The sequence below is a fragment of the Triticum dicoccoides genome, chromosome 2A, assembly GCF_002162155.2.
Source record: "Triticum dicoccoides isolate Atlit2015 ecotype Zavitan chromosome 2A, WEW_v2.0, whole genome shotgun sequence".
Lineage (NCBI taxonomy): Eukaryota > Viridiplantae > Streptophyta > Magnoliopsida > Poales > Poaceae > Triticum > Triticum dicoccoides.
The window spans coordinates 510,078,195-510,090,708 of record NC_041382.1 but is presented as its reverse complement, the minus strand read 5'-3'; positions in this window follow the sequence as shown (position 1 = coordinate 510,090,708).

The following is a 12,514-nucleotide window of genomic DNA, read 5'->3' as shown; positions in this document are numbered from 1 at the left end:
GATCCAGGAGGCAGAAGAGCTAGTTCGCACCATTCGTGAGAATTTGAAAACAGCCCAATCTCGTCAAAAGAGCCAGTATGACCGTCGTCATAAGGAAGTGGCTTATGAAGTTGGCGACAAGGCTTACCTTCGAGTTACTCCTTTGAAGGGTACCCATCGTTTCGGTATCAAGGGCAAGTTGGCTCCTTGTTACATTGGTCCTTTTCGCATTCTCGCTAAACAAGGAGAGGTTGCCTACCAGTTGGAACTACCCCCACATCTTTCTCAAGTTCATGATGTCTTCCACGTCTCTCAACTCAGGCGTTGCTTCTCGGATCCCATCCGCGGAGTGGACCACGAAACGCTTGAACTCCAAGATAACCTCACTTATCGAGAGTACCCCGTTTGCATTCTGGATCAAGCAGAGCGTGTCACTCGACGTCATAACATCAAGTTTCTCAAGGTTCAGTGGTCTCATCATGCCGAGAGAGAAGCTACCTGGGAGCGAGAAGATCGTCTCCGACTTGAGTACCCCGCTTTCTTTCCGCCAACTCCTGAATCTCGGGACGAGATTCTTCCGAGTGGGGGCGAGTTGTCACATCCCTAGTTCTGGTATGTTATAGGTTTGCTTTGTACATCATGTTAAGTTTCAAATGAAATTGAAATGGGGATGTTTCAAACCCTAGCACCAAAGCAAATTCAAATAGGTTCAAATTAAAAATGGAATTTCAATGAACCCAAAATGTTTTTCAAAAATGTTCATGGTCTTTGGAAAATGTTGGAAACAACAACCAGGCGTCATGCACATTTTTGCTAAACATTTTGGATTTTTGAATGAACCCATATGTTTTTGAATTGGAGCTGTTTAAAATAATATAAATATTTTAAACGCTCCAAAAATGTTGGAAATTGGTGAGGGCCTGTGGTATATTATAACTAGTGGTCATAAGGAATCTCAACATTTTTATATTTGTGCTGGTATTTATTTTTAAGTCAAAAACAAATGTCAGAAATAGAAAAGAAAACAAAAAAAGGAAAACACTTACCTGGGCCTTACCTGAGGCCTCGCACTGTGCGGCCCAGCTGGCCGGCCCAGCCAACTGGCCCTGCCAGTCACCCTCAACCTCCTGCCAGGAGGATGAGAGGTGTGTGGCCGACGCACGCCGGTGCACGCCCGGCCACCTCCTGCTTCCCGCCGCTGCCTCGACGCCCAGGACGTCGCCACGCACCCCCTGGCCTCTCTCCATTCTTCCCCGAGCTCCTCCCCATCCTCTGTCTCGCTCTCCCCCTCTGTCCCGAGCGCACCGGAGAGCACCCCATGCGCCACCACGGCCGCCGCCATCGCCTCGCCTCCCTAACGTGTCTGCGAGCACCGCCGTCGTCGACTACGTCATCCCCGAGCAGCGAAGCGACACGGGAGGCCCTGCAACGTCGCAATCGTCGTCGTCTTCAACCTCCAGCGAACGAGATCGCCGGCGACCCCTCGCTCGCTCCGGGCCTTCCCCGAGCCCGTCGGCCTGCTCTGCGTGATCCCCGTGAGCACCCCATCGCAACCCCTCTCTCCTCCTCTTCGTTTTCGCGCCGTAGTCACTGTTTCGACGAGCCCGAGATGCTCCTGCCGCCGGCCATGGCGCCGCTGCGTTCACAGCTGCTGCCAACTACTTCTGAGCACGTCGCCATGCTCACTGCGTCCCCAGCAACCGAATGGGCCAAACCGCAGCCCCCCTAGCGCCCTACAGTGCCTAACCCGCATCAACCAAGCTCCGGCCGCCGCCGCGAGCCCTGCTTCGGCAAGCTCTGCCGTCCCCGCGACCTCCCCTATGCCCAGGTGGATGCGGTCGAGCGCGGGATGCCGATTGGTAGTCCCCGCGCTCTTCCACCGCCTGTAGCGCGTTCCGGCGAAGCACCGCCGCGCGGTTTGATCGCCGCCGGCCAACTCTGGCGGGCGCTGACGTGGCGACTTAGTTAGTGCTTAACCCCCCTTCTAATTACCCCCCTGAGACTGACCAGTGGGCCCCAGGGCTTAGTCAAAGCTAATCAGCCCAGGTTTGACTCGGGGTTAACCCCAGTGTCACTGACGTGTGGCCCCCACACATCAGGTTTGACCTGGTCAGCCCTGCTGACACCTCTGTGACGTCACGCTGACACAGTAATTGATTTTCTGGATTTTAAATAATTCAGAGAATTTCAGAAAATATTTAAAACTTCTAAAATTCCTAGAAATTAAACCGTAGCTCGGAATGAAATAATTTATATATGAAAAATCATCAGAAAAATGCAAGGAATCCATTTATGCTAGTTTCATGCATGAAAAACCAACTTATACTTGCTGTATAAGTGAAAACATAATAATGGCATGTTATATACTTAATTTGGGGTTTGCATATGAACCCTTGGTTCATATGGACTTCAACCAAATTGATGCTAGATGCATTAGGGAAAATCATAGCATCTTTGAAATGTCATCTTCATGCATCATATTGTTGCATATGGTTGCTTATTGATTGTCGGCACCGTCCCTTCTCGATAGGTTCTACTCCGGAAGGTGTCCCCAGTACCTGTCTGAGGAGCAGTGCTTCTTCGTGGATCTATCAGGCAAGCAAACCCCCTTGAGCATCTCGATAAATCCCACTCTCTCGCTCCTGCTCCTTTTACTGCATTAGGACAACAACGATTCAAACTGCTACTTTCTGCTGCGGTAGCTGAACCCATTCCTCTGCATGACATGTCATTGCCACAGTAAATAGTTGAAACCCACTACCGTGAGTAGGAGTTGCTTGAGCCTTGATATGCCTACTCATCCATGCTTGTTTTCTTTATGCCAGCTATGCTTAGAGTTGTGTCAGGTCTGATTCATCGGGAATGAATCGGAGTGGTGAACATGTCCTACCGGTAAAGGCTAAGTGTGTGAACACGTTTTGGTAAAGGTAGCAATGAGAGGCCATGTAGGAGTACATGGTGGGTTGTCTCATTGGAACTGTCCCTAAGCACTGAGTTCTGTGTATGTTATCCAAGTCCAGTTACTACCACACATTGGGTTCTGGTTATCCGGCCCCTCCCGACTTATTAATCCACTTGATCTCTGTCCAGGAGTTGCAACTAGTTTCTGGCGTTTGTAGGTAGTGCTACTTGTCTACCAGGTGGTGTCCGACGGGACGGACTTGGGACAGACTAGGCACCGTGGCACGGTGTACCAAGTGGCACCCGGATGGTGGGCTTGGGAACCCTGCACACATCGTTTGGGGCCGTGAGCGACACCTCGGCCTGATCTCCCTGCGGATGGAACCCGAATAGGTGATAAACCTGGATGAGAGACTCGTGTGGTTAGTCAGGTCGTGGCCGACACCCTCGCCCGGCTTTCGCTTGAAGGTTGCCGAGGTACATGACGTGTATAGGGATATAAGTGGCGAGAGCGTGTGTGAAGAAGTACACCCCTGCAGGGTCAACATTATCTATTCGAATAGCCGTTTTCCTCGGATATGGAAACTTGGAGGACTTATGTAGTACATAGACAACTTGAAGTGGATACTCTAAAATCCGCAAGATAAGCGTGAGTGCTATGGATGGCCTTCTCGTAGGGAGACGGGAACGGATCCATAGTGGAGTATTGATATGGTGAATATGTGGACTCGTGTGCATCTTCTCACCTCAAAGAAGTTTCTGATACTCGTAGTATTGGTTAGCCACTGAGTCAAAGCTGGCTTGCTGCTGTTAACTCCACCACCCCCTCCCCTTGTTGAATATGTTGCATATGTAGATAGTTCTTATGTAAGACTTGCTGAGTACCTTTGTACTCACGTTTTCTTATTTATGTTTTGCAGTTGATTACAGTAGTGACTTCGACGAGTAGCTTGTATCCCAGCTACGATCTTGTACCCTTGGGAGGGTCGTGTTTAGTCAGGCTTCTTAGTCTTTTCCTTTTGTAGTTGTCTGTACTCAGACATGTAATGCTTCCGTTGCTTGTATGCTCTGAATGATGGGTCATGAGACCCCTGTTTGTATTGAATGCTATGTGGCTCTTCTGGGCCTTTATCTATATGAGTTTGAGTTATGTTGTGATGCCATGTTGTACAGCACATACTTGCATGTTATGCATACGTGTAACGTGTATTGCTATGTGTGGGATCCGACAACCTAGTTGTTTACCTCCGATAGCCTCTCTTATGGGGAAATGTAGTCTTGTGCTTCCATAAGCCATAGTAGTCCGCTACAGCCCGGTTCACCGGAGTCCTGCTAGCCCAGCACTACTGCTCCGGAACACTTGACTGGCTGGCATGTGATTCACTTCGTTCCTGTGTCTATCCCTTCGGGGAAATGTCACGCGGTGACATCCGGAGTCCTGCCTAGCCTGCTATAGCCCGGATTCATACGCTGTTGACCGACATGCTCGAGGTTGATTCATGTATGCTTGTCCCTGTAAGTTAGTGCCACTTTGGGTTCACGACTAGTCATGTTGGCCCGGGTTCTCTGTCATATGGATGCTAGCGACACTATGATATACGTGAGCCAAAAGGCGCAAACGGTCCCAGGCCAGGCAAGGTGGCACCCGTGGGAATACCGTGCGTGAGGCCGCAAAGTGATATGAAGTGTTACACGCTAGATCGGTGTGACTTAGGATCGGGGTCCCGACAAATTTTGAAAGACTAAATGATAGTTGAGTATGTGGACTTGCTGAAAAGCTCTTATATTGACTCTTTCCTATGTTATGATAAATTGCAATTGCCTCAATGACTGAGATTAGAGTTTGTTAGTTTTCAATGAAGTTATGATTCATACTTGAAATGGTGATTGAATTGTTACTTCAGCATAAGAGATCATATGACAATATATATATATATATATATATATATATATATATATATATATGTTGTTGTTCTAAGAATGATCATGATGCCCTCATGTCCGTATTTTATTTTTATCGACGCCTCTATCTCTAAACATGTGCACATATTTTTTGATTTCGGCTTTCGCTTGAGGACAAGCGAGGTCTAAGCTTGGGGGAGTTGTTACGTCCATTTTGCATCATGCTTTTATATCGATATTTATTGCATTAAGGGCTGTTATTACACATTATTTCATAATACTTATGCCTATCCTCTCTTATTTTACAAGGTTTATATGAAGAGGGGGAATGTCGGCAGCTGGAATTCTGGGTTGGAAAAGGAGCAAATATTAGAGACCTATTCTGCACATCTCCAAAAGTCCTGAAACTCCACTGGAGCATGATACGTCTCCAACGTATTTATAATTTTTGATTGCTCCATGCTATATTATCTACTGTTTTGAATGTTTATGGGCTTTATTATACACTTTAATATCATTTTTGGGACTAACCTATTACCCCAGAGCCCAGTGCCAGTTTCTGTTTTTACCCTGTTTTAGGGTTTCGAAAAAAGGAAAATCAAACGGAGTCCAATTGACCTAAAACTTCACGGAACTCATTTTTGGAAGGAAAGAAGCCCAGAAGACTTGGAGTGCACGTTGGGGAACCTACAAGGAGGTCACGAGGCAGGGGGCGCGCCCACCCCCTGGGCGCGCCCTCCACCCTCGTGGGCCCCTCATGGCCCCCCTGACGTACTTCTTCCGCCTATATATCTCATTATACCCTAAAAACATCCGGGAGCACAATAGATCGGGAGTTCTGCCGCCAAAAGCCTCCGTAGCCACCGAAAGCCAATCTAGACCCGTTCCGGCACACTGCCGGAGAGGGTAATCCCTCTCCGGTGGTCATCTTCATCATCCCGATGCTCTCCATGACGTGGAGGGAGTAGTTCTCCCTTGGGGCTGAGGGTATGTACCAGTAGCTATGTGTTTGATCTCTCTCTCTCTCTCGTGTTCTTGATTTGGCACGATCTTGATGTATCGCGAGTTTTGCTATTATAGTTGGATCTTATGTTTCTCCTCCCCCTCTTCTCTCTTGTAATGAATCGAGTTTCCCCTTTGAAGTAATCTTATCGGATTGAGTCTTTAAAGATTTGAGAACACTTGATGTATGTCTTGCCATGGATATCTGTCGTGACAATGGGATATCATGTGATTCACTTGATGTATGTTTTGGTGATCAACTTGCGGGTTCCGCCCATGAACCTATGCATAGGGGTTGGCACACGTTTTCATCGTGATTCTTTGGTAGAAACGTTGGGGCACTCTTTGAGGTCCTTTGTGTTGGTTGAATAGATGAATCTGAGATTGTGTGATGCATATCGTATAATCATACCCACGGATACTTGAGGTGACATTGGAGTATCTAGGCGACATTAGGGTTTTGGTTGATTTGTGTCTTAAGGTGTTATTCTAGTATGAACTCTGGGGCTGTTTGTGACACTTATAGGAATAGCCCAACGGATTGATTGGAAAGAATAACTTTGAGGTGGTTTCATACCCTACCATAATCTCTTCGTTCATTCTCCACTATTAGTGACTTTTGAGTGACTCTTTGTTGCATGTTGAGGGATAGTTATGTGATCCAATTATGGTATTATTGTTGAGAGGACTTACACTAGTGAAAGTATGAACCCTAGGCCTTATTTCCTATCATTGCAATACCATTTACGCTCACTTTTATCACTTGCTACCATGCTGTTTTCATTATTTCAGATTACAAATACCTTTATCTACTATCCATATACCACTTGTTTCACTATCTCTTCGCCGAACTAGTGCACCTATACAATTTACCATTGTATTGGGTGTGTTGGGGACACAAGAGACTCTTTGTTATTTGGTTGCAGGGTTGCTTGAGAGAGACCATCTTCATCCTACGCCTCCTACGGATTGATTAACCTTAGGTCATCCACTTGAGGGAAATTTGCTATTGTCCTACAAACCTCTGCACTTGGAGGCCCAACAACATCTACAAGAAGAAGGTTGTGTAGTAGACATCAAGCTCTTTTCTGGCGCCGTTGTCGGGGAGGTGAGTGCTTGAAGGTATATCTTTAGATCTTGCAATCGAGTCTTTTAGTTTCTTGTTTTATCACTAGTTTAGTCTACAAAAGAAAACTAAAAAATGGAATTAAGTTTGTCTCATACGCTTCATCTTTTTAATATCTTTCGTGAGTATGATGGAAAGGAAAATTGTGCTCAAGTGTTAGAAGAATAATGCATTAAATTGTTTGGCACTAAATATGTGAATGATGAGCATGATTGCAATGTTATTAGTACGAATTCTTTGAATATCCATGATGCTAATGATGATTGCACTAGTTATGATGAAAATGCCTCCTATAAACATGTCAATTTTTGTGGAGTGCATCGGGTTTGCAAGTACGCACCAAATAGGGAAGATAGATATTGCGAGAGGCATAAGTATTTAGAAACTAAATTGTTGCAAGAAAGTCTTGATGTGAGTGCTAAAAATTTAAAATATCTTTACTGTACTTGTGAACTTTGCAATGAACATGGTCATTTAAATATCAAATGCGAATTGTTTCATGATCGAATCGTGTCCAAAAATTGTGATGACTTGATTTCCCTTGCGCACTATAATGAACTAAGTTTGCTTTTGGGTTATGAAGAATTGAAGCGTCAAACTGAGCATATTCCAGAATATAACCTCAAGAAATTCCTCGATATTGATCTGGAAGAGATTTATATGTATTGTGTGGTGAATTGCATTGAAAATCCTTATATTTCCAATTACATAAAGAAAAGAAAACAAATAGAATATGAAGAGAATACTAATGAAAGGGAAGAGACTTCCCAATATCCTCCTATTATTTCTTATGATGAATTAGGTAACGAGGAGGAGCCTTCTACTCAACCAATCTCATTAATAAGGAGCTTCAAAAATAGGATTGAACCCCCACATGATGTGGTGAAGAGGAAGAAAAGAAAAAGGAAGAGAGGTAAAAAGGTATCTCTCCCAAATAAAGTTGCTCCTATTATTGTTGTGCCTCATGAAAATGAAGATGATACACTTTATGATGATCTCGTTATGCCTATTGCTTGTTGTGATGATTATGATTGGGAAGATAATGATACTTCTTATGATCTTGAAAATCTTTTTGGTACTTGCTTGGAAGAATATGATAATAATGTTTGCTATACTATTGGTGCTATCCATACTATTAATGATGAGAGTGATTATGCTTATGATACGAAAAGGCCCAAGCTTGAGGAAGCTATGTTTGATGAGGATGACATATTTGAGAATATATTTTCCGCAATTAATGTTTGTCCCAAGCTTGGGGATGCTATGTTTAATAATGATGATATTTTTAGCCTTCCATGTTTTGATATGCAAAGTGATTATGATGAGAACAAAGTTGCTACTTATGATGATTATTGTGATGAAACTTATGCTATAAAAAGTAGTGATGATTATATTTATAAAACTTGTCATGATTATAATTGCCCTTTTTCTGAACATTACTCTTTTAATGTGGAAACAATTTATAGTATTCAAGTCTCTTATGATACCCCCACTATCCCGAATGAGAAGAATTTTGCTTATGTGGAGAGTAATAAAATTTCTATGCAAGTAGATCATGAAAAAAATGCTTTAGGTGCTGGTTATATTGTTGAATTCATTCATGATGCTACTGAAAATTATTATGAGGGAGGAATATATGCTTGTAGGAATTGCAATAATATCAAGTTTCCTCTCTATATGCTTAAAATCTTGAAGTTATGCTTGTTTTACCTTCCTATGCAAGTTGATTATTGTTCCCATAAGTTGTTTTCTCACAAAATCCCTATGCACAGGAAGTGGGTTATACTTAAATGTGCTATTCATATTCTTCATGATGCTCTCTTTATGTTTCAATTCTTATCCTTTATGTGAGCATCGTTGAAATCATCATGCCTAGCTAGAGGCATTAAACGATAGAGCTTGTTGGGAGGCAACCCAACTTTATTTTTGTTACTTGCTTTTTGTTCCTGTTTAGTAATAATTAATTCATCTAGCCTTTGTTTATATGTGGTTTTATTCTTTTAATTAGTGTTTGTGCCAAGAAGAACCTTTGGGAAGACTTGGGGAAAGTCTTTGTGATCCTGCTGTAAAAAACAGAAACTTTAGCGCTCACGAGAATTGCTGCCATTTTTATTTGCATAGTGATATTTAGTTAATTATTTTTGAAGATGATTCATAGATAAATTACTCAGGTCCATCAATTTATTTGAGAATTTTATGAGTTACAGAAGTATACGTTTGATCCAGATCACTACATACTGTTCTGTTTTTGACAGATTCTGCTTTTCGTCTGTTGTTTGCTTATTTTGATGAATCTATGACTAGTAAAATAGTTTATAAACCATAGAGAAGTTGGAATACAGTAGGTTTAACACCAATATAAATAAAGAATGAGTTCATTATAGTACCTTGAACTGGTGATTTACTTTCTTATACTAACGGAGCTTACGAGTTTTCTACTTTAAGTTTTGTGTTGTGAAGTTTTCAAGTTTTGGGTAAGGATTCGATGGACTATGGAATAAGGAGTGGCAAGATCCTAAGCTTGGGGATGCCCAAGGCACCCCAAGTAAATATTCAAGGACAACCAAAAGCCTAAGCTTGGGGATGCCCCGGAAGGCATCCCCTCTTTCATCTTCGTTCATCGGTAACTTTACTTGGAGCTATATTTTTATTCACCACATGATATTTGTTTTGCTTGGAGCGTCATTTTATTTTATTTAGTTTTGCTTGATGTTTTTTCACTTAAATCTTTCGGAGTAGTTTGTCATTTGCTCTAGTGCTTCACTTATATCCTTTTAGAGCATGGTGGTAGTTTTATTTTGAAGAAATATATGAACTCTCATGCTTCACTTAGATTATTTTGAGAGTCTTAAATAGCATGGTAATTTTCTTAAAATCCTAATATGCTAGGTATTCAAGAATAATAAAATTCTCTTATGAGTGTGTTGAATACTAAGAGAAGTTTGATACTTGATGATTGTTTTGAGATATGGAGATGGTGATATTAGAGTCATGCTAGTTGAGTAGTTCTGAATTTTAGAAATACTTGTGTTGAAGTTTGTGATTCCCGTAGCATGCACGTATGGTGAACCGTTATGTGATGAAGTCGGAGCATGATTTATTTATTGATTGTCTTCCTTATGAGTGGCGGTCGGGGACGAGCGATTATCTTTTCCTACCAATCTATCCCCCTAGGAGCATGCGCGTAATACTTTGCTTTGATAACTTGTAGATTTTTGCAATAAGTATATGAGTTCTTTATGACTAATGTTGAGTCCATGGATTATACGCACTCTCACCGTTCCACCATTGCTAGCCTCTCTACTACTGCACAACTTTCGCCGGTACCATAAACCCGCCATATACCTTCCTCAAAACAGACACCATACCTTCCTATTATGGCATTTCCATAGCCATTCCAAGATATATTGCCATGCAACTTTCCACCGTTCCATTATTATGACACGCTTCATCATTGTCATATTGCTATGCATGATCATGTAGTTGACATTGTATTTGTGGCAAAGCCACCGTTCATAATTCTTGCATACATGTCACTCATGCCTCATTGCACATCCCGGTACACCGCCGGAGGCATTCATATAGAATCATATCTTGTTCTAAGTATCGAGTTGTAATTCTTGAGTTGTAAGAAAATAAAAGTGTGATGATCATCATTATTAGAGCATTGTCCCAGTGAGGAAAGGATGATGGAGACTATGATTCCCCCACAAGTCGGGATGAGACTCCGGACGAAAATAAATAAATAAAAGAGGCCAAAGAAGCCCAAATAAAAAAAGAGAAAAGAGGCCATAAAAAAAGAGAAGGCCCAAATAAAAAAATAAAAAAATAAAAAATGAGAGAAAAAGGAGACTATGATTCCCCCACAAGTCGAGATGAGACTCCGGATGAAAAATAAATAAAAGAGGCCAAAGAAGCCCAAATAAAAAAAGAGAAAAAAAGAGGCCATAAAAAAAGAGAAAGGCCCAAATATAAAAAATATAAAAAAAATGAGAGAAAAAGAGAGAATGGACAATGTTACTATCCTTTTACCACACTTGTGCTTCAAACTAGCACCATGATCTTCATAGTAGAGAGTCTCTCATGTTATCACTTTCATATACTAGTGGGAATATTTCATTATAGAACTTGGCTTGTATATTCCAATGATGGGCTTCCTCAAAATGCCCTAGGTCTTCATGAGCAAGCAAGTTGGATGCACACCCACTTAGTTTCTTTTGAGCTTTCATATATTTATAGCTCTAGTGCATCCGTTGCATGGCAATCCCTACTCACTCACATTGATACCTATTGATGGGCATCTCCATAGCCCGTTGATACGCCTAGTTGATGTGAGACTATCTTCTCCCTTTTTTTCTTCTCCACAACCACCATTCTATTCCACCTATAGTGCTATGTCCATGGCTCACGCTCATGTATTGCGTGAAGATTGAAAAAGTTTGAGAACCTTAAAAGTATGAAACAATTTCTTGGCTTGTCATCGGGGTTGTGCATGATTTAAATATGTTGTGTGGTGAATATGGAGCATAGCCAGACTATACGATTTTGTAGGGATAACTTTCTTTGGCCATGTTATTTTGAGAAGACATGATTGCTTAGTTAGTATGCTTGAAGTATTATCATTTTTATGTCAATATAAACTTTTGTCTTGAATCTTTCAGATCTGAATATTCATACCACAATTAAGAAGAATCACATTAAAATTATGCCAACTAGCATTCCGCATCAAAAATTCTTTCTTTTATCATTTACCTACTCGAGGACGAGCAGGAATTAAGCTTGGGGATGCTGATACGTCTCCAACGTATCTATAATTTTTGATTGTTCCATGCTATATTATCTACTGTTTTGAATGTTTATGGGCTTTATTATACACTTTTATATCATTTTTGGAACTAACCTATTAACCCAGAGCCCAGTGCCAGTTTCTGTTTTTACCCTGCTTTAGGGTTTCGAAGAAAAGGAAAATCAAACGGAGTCCAATTGACCTGAAACTTCACGGAACTCAATTTTGGAAGGAAAGAAGCCCAGAAGACTTGGAGTGCACGTCGGGAACCTACGAGGAGGTCACGAGGCAGGGGGGGCGCGCCACCCCCCTGGGCGCGCCCTCCACCCTCGTGGGCCCCTTGTGGCCCCCCTGACGTACTTCTTCCGCCTATATATCTCCATATACCCTAAAAACATCCGAGAGCACAATAGATCGGGAGTTCTGCTGCCAGAAGCCTCCGTAGCCATCGAAAGCCAATCAAGACCCGTTTCGGCACCCTGCCGGAGGGGGAAATCCCTCTCCGGTGATCATCTTCATCATCCTGATGCTCTCCATGACGAGGAGGGAGTAGTTCTCCCTCGGGGCTGAGGGTATGTACCAGTAGCTATTTGTTTGATCTCTCTCTGGTGTTCTTGATTTGGCACGATCTTGATGTATCGCGAGCTTTGCTATTATAGTTGGATCTTATGTTTCTCCTCCCCCTCTTCTCTCTTGTAATGAATCGAGTTTCCCCTTTGAAGTAATCTTATCGGATTGAGTCTTTAAAGATTTGAGAACACTTGATGTATGTCTTGCCGTGGATATCTGTGGTGACAATGGGATATCACGTGATTCAC